This window comes from Calliopsis andreniformis, unplaced genomic scaffold (genome assembly GCF_051401765.1).
Source record: "Calliopsis andreniformis isolate RMS-2024a unplaced genomic scaffold, iyCalAndr_principal scaffold0017, whole genome shotgun sequence".
Classification (NCBI taxonomy): domain Eukaryota; kingdom Metazoa; phylum Arthropoda; class Insecta; order Hymenoptera; family Andrenidae; genus Calliopsis; species Calliopsis andreniformis.
Window position 1 is genome coordinate 8468997 of NW_027480429.1, and position 8488 is coordinate 8477484.

Consider the following 8488-nt stretch of genomic DNA (forward strand, 5'->3'; position numbering starts at 1 on the left):
GGTGGAGCAACGCCCTAGAGTGAAGCCTAGGTTGCCCGGAACGTAGAAATGATCATCACTTTCAATCTGGTTGCAATTAATCCTTTTATACGATGGAAAAACTGTTGTATTTATATTGCAGTTTATGCTTCGGGCGTAGACTTCTATGGCCCTACCTATTCGATCTGATGGAGCAACACCCTACAGTGAAGCCTAGGTAGCCCGGAACGTAGACATGACCATAACCTTCACACAGGTTGCAATTATTCGTTTTCTACGTTGGAAATGCTGTTGTATTTAAATTGTATTTTATGCTTCCGGTGTTGACTTCTTAGACCCTAACTCTTCGACCTGGTGGAGCAACGCCTCAGAGTTAAGTCTAGGATGCCCGAAACGTCGAAATGATCGTTACTTTCGCACTGGTTGCAATTAGTCATGCTCTACAATGGAAAAATTGTTGTATTTATACTGTATTTTATGCTTCTGGCGTTGACTTCTAAGGCCGTAGCTTTCCGATGTGGTGGAGCAACGCCCTAGAGTGAAGCCTAGGTTGCCCGGAACGTAGAAATACCCATTACTTTCTCACTGGTTGCAATTATTAGTTTTATACGATGGAAAAACTGTTCTATTTATTTTGTATTTTATGCTTCGGGCGTTGACTTCTAAGGCCCTAACTATTCAATCTGTTGGATCAACGCCCTAGGGTGAAGCCTAGGTTGCCCGGAAAGTAGAAATGACCATACCTTTCATACTGGTTGCAATTATTTGTTTTATACGACGGAAAAGCTGTTGCATTTATACCGTATTTTATGCTTCTGGCGTTGACTTCTTATGCCCTAACTATTCCATCTGGTGGAACAACGCCCTAGGGTGAAGCCTGTGTTTCCCGGAACGTAGAAATGACCATAACTTTCACACCGGTAGCAATTATTCGTTTTATACGATGGAAAAACTGTTCTATTTATTTTGTATGTTATGCTTCGGGCGTTGACTTCTAAGGCCCTAACTATTCAATCTGTTGGAGCAACGCCCTAGGGTGAAGCCTAGGTTGCTCGGAAAGTAGACATAACCACAACTTTCATACTTGTTGCAATTATTCGTTTTATACGATGGAAAAACTGTTATATTTATATTGTATTTTATGCTTCTGGCGTTGACTTCTTAGGCCCTAACTATTCGATCTGGCGGAACGAAGCCCTAGAGTGAAGCCTAGGTTGCCCAGAACGTAGAAATGACCATCACTTTCACACTGGTTGCAATTATTCCTGTTATACGATGGAAAAACTCTTGTATATTTATTGTATTTTATGCTTCGGGCGTGGACTTCCATGGCCCTACCTATTCGATTTGGTGGAGCAACACACTACAGAGAAGCCTAGGTTGTCAGAAATGTAGAAATGAACATAACTTTCACACTGGTAGCAATTACTCGTTTTATACAATGGAAAAACTGTTCTATTTATTTTGTATTTCATGCTTCGGGCGTTGACTTCTAAGGCCCTAACTTTTCGATCTGGTGGAGCAACGCCCTAGAGTGAAGCCTAGGTTGCCCGGAACGTAGAAATGATCATCACTTTCAATCTGGTTGCAATTAATCCTTCTATACGATGGAAAAACTGTTGTATTTATATTGCATTTTATGCTTCGGGCGTAGACTTCTATGGCCCTACCTATTCGATCTGTTGGAGCAACACCCTACAGTGAAGCCTAGGTTGCCCGGAACGTAGATATGACCATAACCTTCACACAGGTTGCAATTATTCGTTTTCTACGTTGGAAAAGCTGTTGTATTTAAATTGTATTTTATGGTTCCGGTGTTGACTTCTTAGACCCTAACTCTTCGACCTGGTGGAGCAACGCCTCAGAGTTAAGTCTAGGATGCCCGAAACGTCGAAATGATCGTTACTTTCGCACTGGTTGCAATTAGTCATGCTATACAATGGAAAAATTGTTGTATTTATACTGTATTTTATGCTTCTGGCGTTGACTTCTAAGGCCGTAGCTTTCCGATGTGGTGGAGCAACGCCCTAGAGTGAACCCTAGGTTGCCCGGAACGTAGAAATACCCATTACTTTCACACTGGTTGCAATTATTAGTTTTATACGATGGAAAAACTGTTCTATTTATTTTGTATTTTATGCTTCGGGCGTTGACTTCTAAGGCCCTAACTATTCAATCTGTTGGACGAACGCCCTAGGGTGAAGCCTAGGTTGCCCGGAAAGTAGAAATGACCATACCTTTCATACTGGTTGCATTTATTTGTTTTATACGACGGAAAAGCTGTTGCATTTATACCGTATTTTATGCTTCTGGCGTTGACTTCTTATGCCCTAACTATTCGATCTGGTGGAACAACGCCCTAGGGTGAAGCCTGTGTTTCCCGGAACGTAGAAATGACCATAACTTTCACACCGGTAGCAATTATTCGTTTTATACGATGGAAAAACTGTTCTATTTATTTTGTATGTTATGCTTCGGGCGTTGACTTCTAAGGCCCTAACTATTCAATCTGTTGGAGCAACGCCCTAGGGTGAAGCCTAGGTTGCCCGGAAAGTAGACATAACCACAACTTTCATACTTGTTGCAATTATTCGTTTTATACGATGGAAAAACTGTTATATTTATATTGTATTTTGTGCTTCGGGCGTTGACTTCTATGGACCTACCTATTCGATTTGGTGGAGCAACACCCTACAGTGAAGCCTAGGTTGTCAGAAACGTAGAAATGACCATTACTTTCACACTGTTTGCTATTATTCATTTTATACGATGGAAAAGGTGTTGTATTTATATTGTATTTTATGCTTCTAGCGTTGACTGCTAAGGCCGTAGCTATTAGTTGTGGTGGAGTAACGCCCTAGAGTGACGCCTACGTTGCCTGGAACGTAGAAATGACCATTACTTTCACAATGTTTCCAATTATTCATTTTATACGATGGAAAAACTGTTGTACTTATATTGTATTTTATTCTTATGGCGTTGAATTCTAAGTCCCTAGCTATGCGATCTGGTGGAGCAACGCCCTAGAGTGAAACCTAGGTTGCCCGGAACGTAGAAATTACAATAACTTTCACACTGGTAGGAATTATTCGTTTTATACGATGGAACAACTGTTCTACTTATTTTGTATTTCACGCTTCGGGCGTTGACTTCTAAGGCCCTAACTATTCAATCTGTTGTAACAACGCCCTAGGGTGAATCCTAGGTTGCCCGGAAAGTAGAAATGACTGTAACTTTCATACTGGTTGCAATTACTCGTTTTACACGATGGAAAAACTGTTGTATTTATATTGTATTTTATGCTTCTGGCGCTGACTTCTAGGGCACTAACTATTCGATCTGGTGGAGCAGCGCCCTAGGGTGAAGCCTAGGTTGCCGGGAACGTAGAAATGACCATTACATTTACACTGGTTTCAATTATTCGTTCTATACGATGGAAAAACTGTTGCATCTTTATTGTATTTTATGCTTCGGGCGTTGACTTCTAAGGCCCTAACTATTCCATCTGGTGGAGCAACGCCCTAGTGTGAAACCTAGGTTGCCCGGAACAATGATATGCCATTACTTTCACACTGGTTGCAATAATTCCTGATATACGATGGAAAAACTGTCGCATCTTTATTGTATTTTCTGCTTCCGGCGTTGACGTCTAAGGCCCTAACTATTCGATCTGGTGGAGCAACGCCCTAGAGAGAAGCCTAGGTTGCCCGGAAAGTAGAAATGACCATAACTTTCACACTGGTTGCAATTATTCGTTTTATACGATGGAAAAGCTGTTGCATTTATACCGTATTTTATACCTCTGGCGTTGACTTCCTATGCCCTAACTATTCCATCTGGTGGAACAACACCCAAGGGTGATGCCTAGGTTGCCCGGAACGTAGAAATGACCATAACTTTCACTCCGGTAGCAATTATTCGTTTTATACGATGGAAAAACTGTTGTATTTATATTGCATTTTATGCTTCGGGCGTTGACTTGTAAGGCCCTAACTATTCAATCTGCTGGAGCAACGCCCTAGGGTGAAGCCTAGGTTGCCCGGTACTTAGAAATGACCATAACTTTCACACTGGTTGCTATTATTCGTTTTATACGATGGAAAAACTGTTATATTCATATTGTATTTTATGCTTCTGGCGTTGACTTCTATGGCCGTACCTATTCGATTTGGTGGAGCAACACCCTACAGTGAAGCCTAGGTTGCCGGGAACGTAGAAATGACCAGAACTTTCACACTGGTAGGAATTATTCGTTTTATACGATGAAACAACTGTTCTATTTATTTTGTATTTCATGCTTCGGGCGTTGACTTCTAAGGCCCTAACTATTCAATCTGTTGGAGCAACGCCCTAGGGTGAAGCCTAGGTTGCCCGGAAAGTAAACATAACCACAACTTTCATACTTGTTGCAATTATTCGTTTTATACGATGGAAAAACTGTTATATTTATATTGTATTTTATGCTTCGGGCGTTGACTTCTTAGGCCCTAACTATTCGATCTGGCGGAACGAAGCCCTAGAGTGAAGCCTAGGTTGCCCAGAACGTAGAAATGACCATCACTTTCACACTGGTTGCAATTATTCCTGTTATACGATGGAAAAACTCTTGTATATTTATTGTATTTTATGCTTCGGGCGTTGACTTCCATGGCCCTACCTATTCGATTTGGTGGAGCAACACACTACAGTGAAGCCTAGGTTGTCAGAAACGTAGATATGAACATAACTTTCACACTGGTAGCAATTACTCGTTTTATACAATGAAAAAACTGTTCTATTTATTTTGTATTTTATGCTTCGGGCGTTGACTTCTAAGGCCCTAACTATTCGATCTGGTGGAGCAACACCCTAGAGTGAAGCCTAGGTTGCCCGGAACGTAGAAATGACCAGAACTTTCACACTGGTTGCTATTATTCGTTTTGTACGATGGAAAAACTGTTATATTCATATTGTATTTTATGCTTCTGGCGTTGACTTCTATGGCCCTACCTATTCGATTTGGTGGAGCAACACCCTACAGTGAAGCCTAGGTTGTCAGAAACGTAGAAATGACCATTACTTTCACACTGTTTGCTATTATTCATTTTATACGATGGAAAAGGTTTTGTATTTATATTGTATTTTATGCTTCTAGCGTTGACTGCTAAGGCCGTAGCTGTTAGATGTGGTGGTGTAACGCCCTAGAGTGACGCCTACGTTGCCTGGAACGTAGAAATGACCATTACTTTCATAATGTTTCCAATTATTCATTTTATACGATGGAAAAACTGTTGTACTTATATTGTATTTTATTCTTATGGCGTTGAATTCTAAGTCCCTAGCCTTGCGATCTGGTGCAGCAACGCCCTAGAGTGAAACCTAGGTTGCCCGGAACGTAGAAATTACCATAACTTTCACACTGGTAGGAATTATTCGTTTTATACGATGGAACAACTGTTCTATTTATTTTGTATTTCATGCTTCGGGCGTTGACTTCTAAGGCCCTAACTATTCAATCTGTTGTAACAACGCCCTATGGTGAAGCCTAGGTTGCCCGGAAAGTAGAAATGACTGTAACTTTCATACTGGTTGCAATTATTCGTTTTATACGATGGAAAAACTGTTGTATTTATATTGTATTTTATGCTTCTGGCGCTGACTTCTAGGGCACTAACTATTCGATCTGGTGGAGCAGCACCCTAGGGTGAAGCCTAGGTTGCCGGGAACGTAGAAATGACCATTACTTTTACACTGGTTTCAATTATTCGTTCTATGCGATGGAAAAACTGTTGCATCTTTATTGTATTTTAAGCTTCGGGCGTTGACTTCTAAGGCCCTAACTATTCCATCTGGTGGAGCAACGCCCTAGAGTGAAACCTAGGTTGCCCGGAACTATGATATGCCATTACTTTCACACTGGTTGCAATAATTCCTGATATACGATGGAAAAACTGTTGCTTCTTTATTGTATTTTATGCTTCCGGCGTTGACTTCTAAGGCCCTAACTATTCGATCTGGTGGAGCAACGCCCTAGAGTGAAGCCTAGGTTGCCCGGAAAGTAGTAATGACCATAACTTTCACACTGGTTGCAATTATTCGTTTTATACGATGGAAAAGCTGTTGCATTTATACCGTATTTTATGCTTCGGGCGTTGACTTCTTAGGCCCTAACTATTCGATCTGGCGGAACGAAGCCCTAGAGTGAAGCCTAGGTTGCCCAGAACGTAGAAATGACCATCACTTTCACACTGGTTGCAATTATTCCTGTTATACGATGGAAAAACTCTTGTATATTTATTGTATTTTATGCTTCGGGCGTTGACTTCCATGGCCCTACCTATTCGATTTGGTGGAGCAACACACTACAGTGAAGCCTAGGTTGTCAGAAACGTAGAAATGAACATAACTTTCACACTGGTAGCAATTACTCGTTTTATACAATGGAAAAACTGTTCTATTTATTTTGTATTTTATGCTTCGGGCGTTCACTTCTAAGGACCTAACTATTCGATCTGTTGTAACAACGCCCTATGGTGAAGCCCAGGTTGCCCGGAAAGTAGAAATGACTGTAACTTTCATACTGGTTGCAATTATTCGTTTTATACGATGGAAAAACTGTTGTATTTATATTGTATTTTATGCTTCTTGCGTTGACTTCTATGGCCCTACCTATTCGATTTGGTGGAGCAACACCCTACAGTGAAGCCTAGGCTGTCAGAATCGTAGAAATGAACATAACTTTCACACTGGTAGCAATTATTCGTTTTATACAATGGAAAAACTGTTCTTTTTATTTTGTGTTTTATGCTTCTGGCGTTGACTTCTATGGCCCTACCTATTCGATTTGGTGGAGCAACACCCTACAGTGAAGCCTAGGCTGTCAGAAACGTAGAAATGAACATAACTTTCACACTGGTAGCAATTATTCGTTTTATACAATGAAAAAACTGTTCTATTTATTTTGTATTTTATGCTTCGGGCGTTGACTTCTAAGGCCCTAACTATTCGATCTGGTGTAGCAACGCCCTAGAGTGAAGCCTATGTTGCCCGGAAAGTAGAAATAACCACAACTTTCATACTTGTTGCAATTATTCGTTTTAGACGATTGAAAAGCTGTTATATTTATATTGTATTTTATGCTTCTGGCGTGGACTTCTTAGGCCCTAACTATTCGATCTGGTGGAGCGACGCCCTAGAGTGAAGCCTAGGTTGCCCAGAACGTAGAAATGACCATCACTTTCACACAGGTTGCAATTATTCCTGTTATACGATGGAAAAACTCTTGTATATTTATTGTATTTTATGCTTCGGGCGTTGACTTCCATGGCCCTACCTATTCGAATTGGTGGAGCAACACCCTACAGTGAAGCCTAGGTTGTCAGAAACGTAGAAATGAACATAACTTTCAAACTGGTAGCAATTATTCGTTTTATACAAAGGAAAAACTGTTCTATTTATTTTGTATTTTATGCTTCGGGCGTTGACTTCTAAGGCCCTAACTATTCGATCTGGAGGAGCAACGCCCTAGAGTGAAGCCTAGGTTGCCCGCAACGTAGAAATGACCAGAACTTTCACACTGGTTGCTATTATTCGTTTTATACGATGGAGAAACTGTTATATTTATATTGTATTTTATGCTTCTGGCGTTGACTTCTATGGCCCTACCTATTCGATTTGGTGGAGCAACGCCCTACAGTGAAGCCTAGGCTGTCAGAAACGTAGAAATGAACATAACTTTCACACTGGTAGCAATTATTCATTTTATACAATGGAAAAACTGTTCTATTTATTTTGTATTTTATGCTTCGGGCGTTGACTTCTAAGGCCATAACTATTCGATCTGGTGGAGCAACGCCCTAGAGTGAAGCCTAGGTTGCCCGGAACGTAGAAATGACCAGAACTTTCACACTGGTTGCTATTATTCGTTTTATACGATGGAAAAACTGTTATATTTATATTGTACTTTATGCTTCTGGCGTTGACTTCTTAGGCCCTAAGTGTTCGATCTGGTGGAGCAACGCCCTAGAGTGAAGCCTAGGTTGCCCGGAACGTGGAAATGATCATCACTTTCAATCTGGTTGCAATTAATCCTTTTATACGATGGAAAAACTGTTGCATTTATATTGCATTTTATGCTTCGGGCGTTGACTTCTTAGACCCTAGCTATTCGATCTGGCGGAACGAAGCCCTAGAGTGAAGCCTAGGTTGCCCAGAACGTAGAAATGACCATCACTTTCACACTGGTTGCAATTATTCCTGTGATACGATGGAAAAACTCTTGTATATTTATTGTATTTTATGCTTCGGGCGTTGACTTCCATGGCCCTACCTATTCGATTTGATGGAGCAACACACTACAGTGAAGCCTAGGTTGTCAGAAACGTAGAAATGAACATAACTTTCACACTGGTAGCAATTACTCGTTTTATACAATGGAAAAACTGTTCTATTTATTTTGTATTTTATGCTTCGGGCGTTGAATTCTAAGGACCTAACTATTCGATCTGGTGGAGCAACGCCCTAGAGTGAA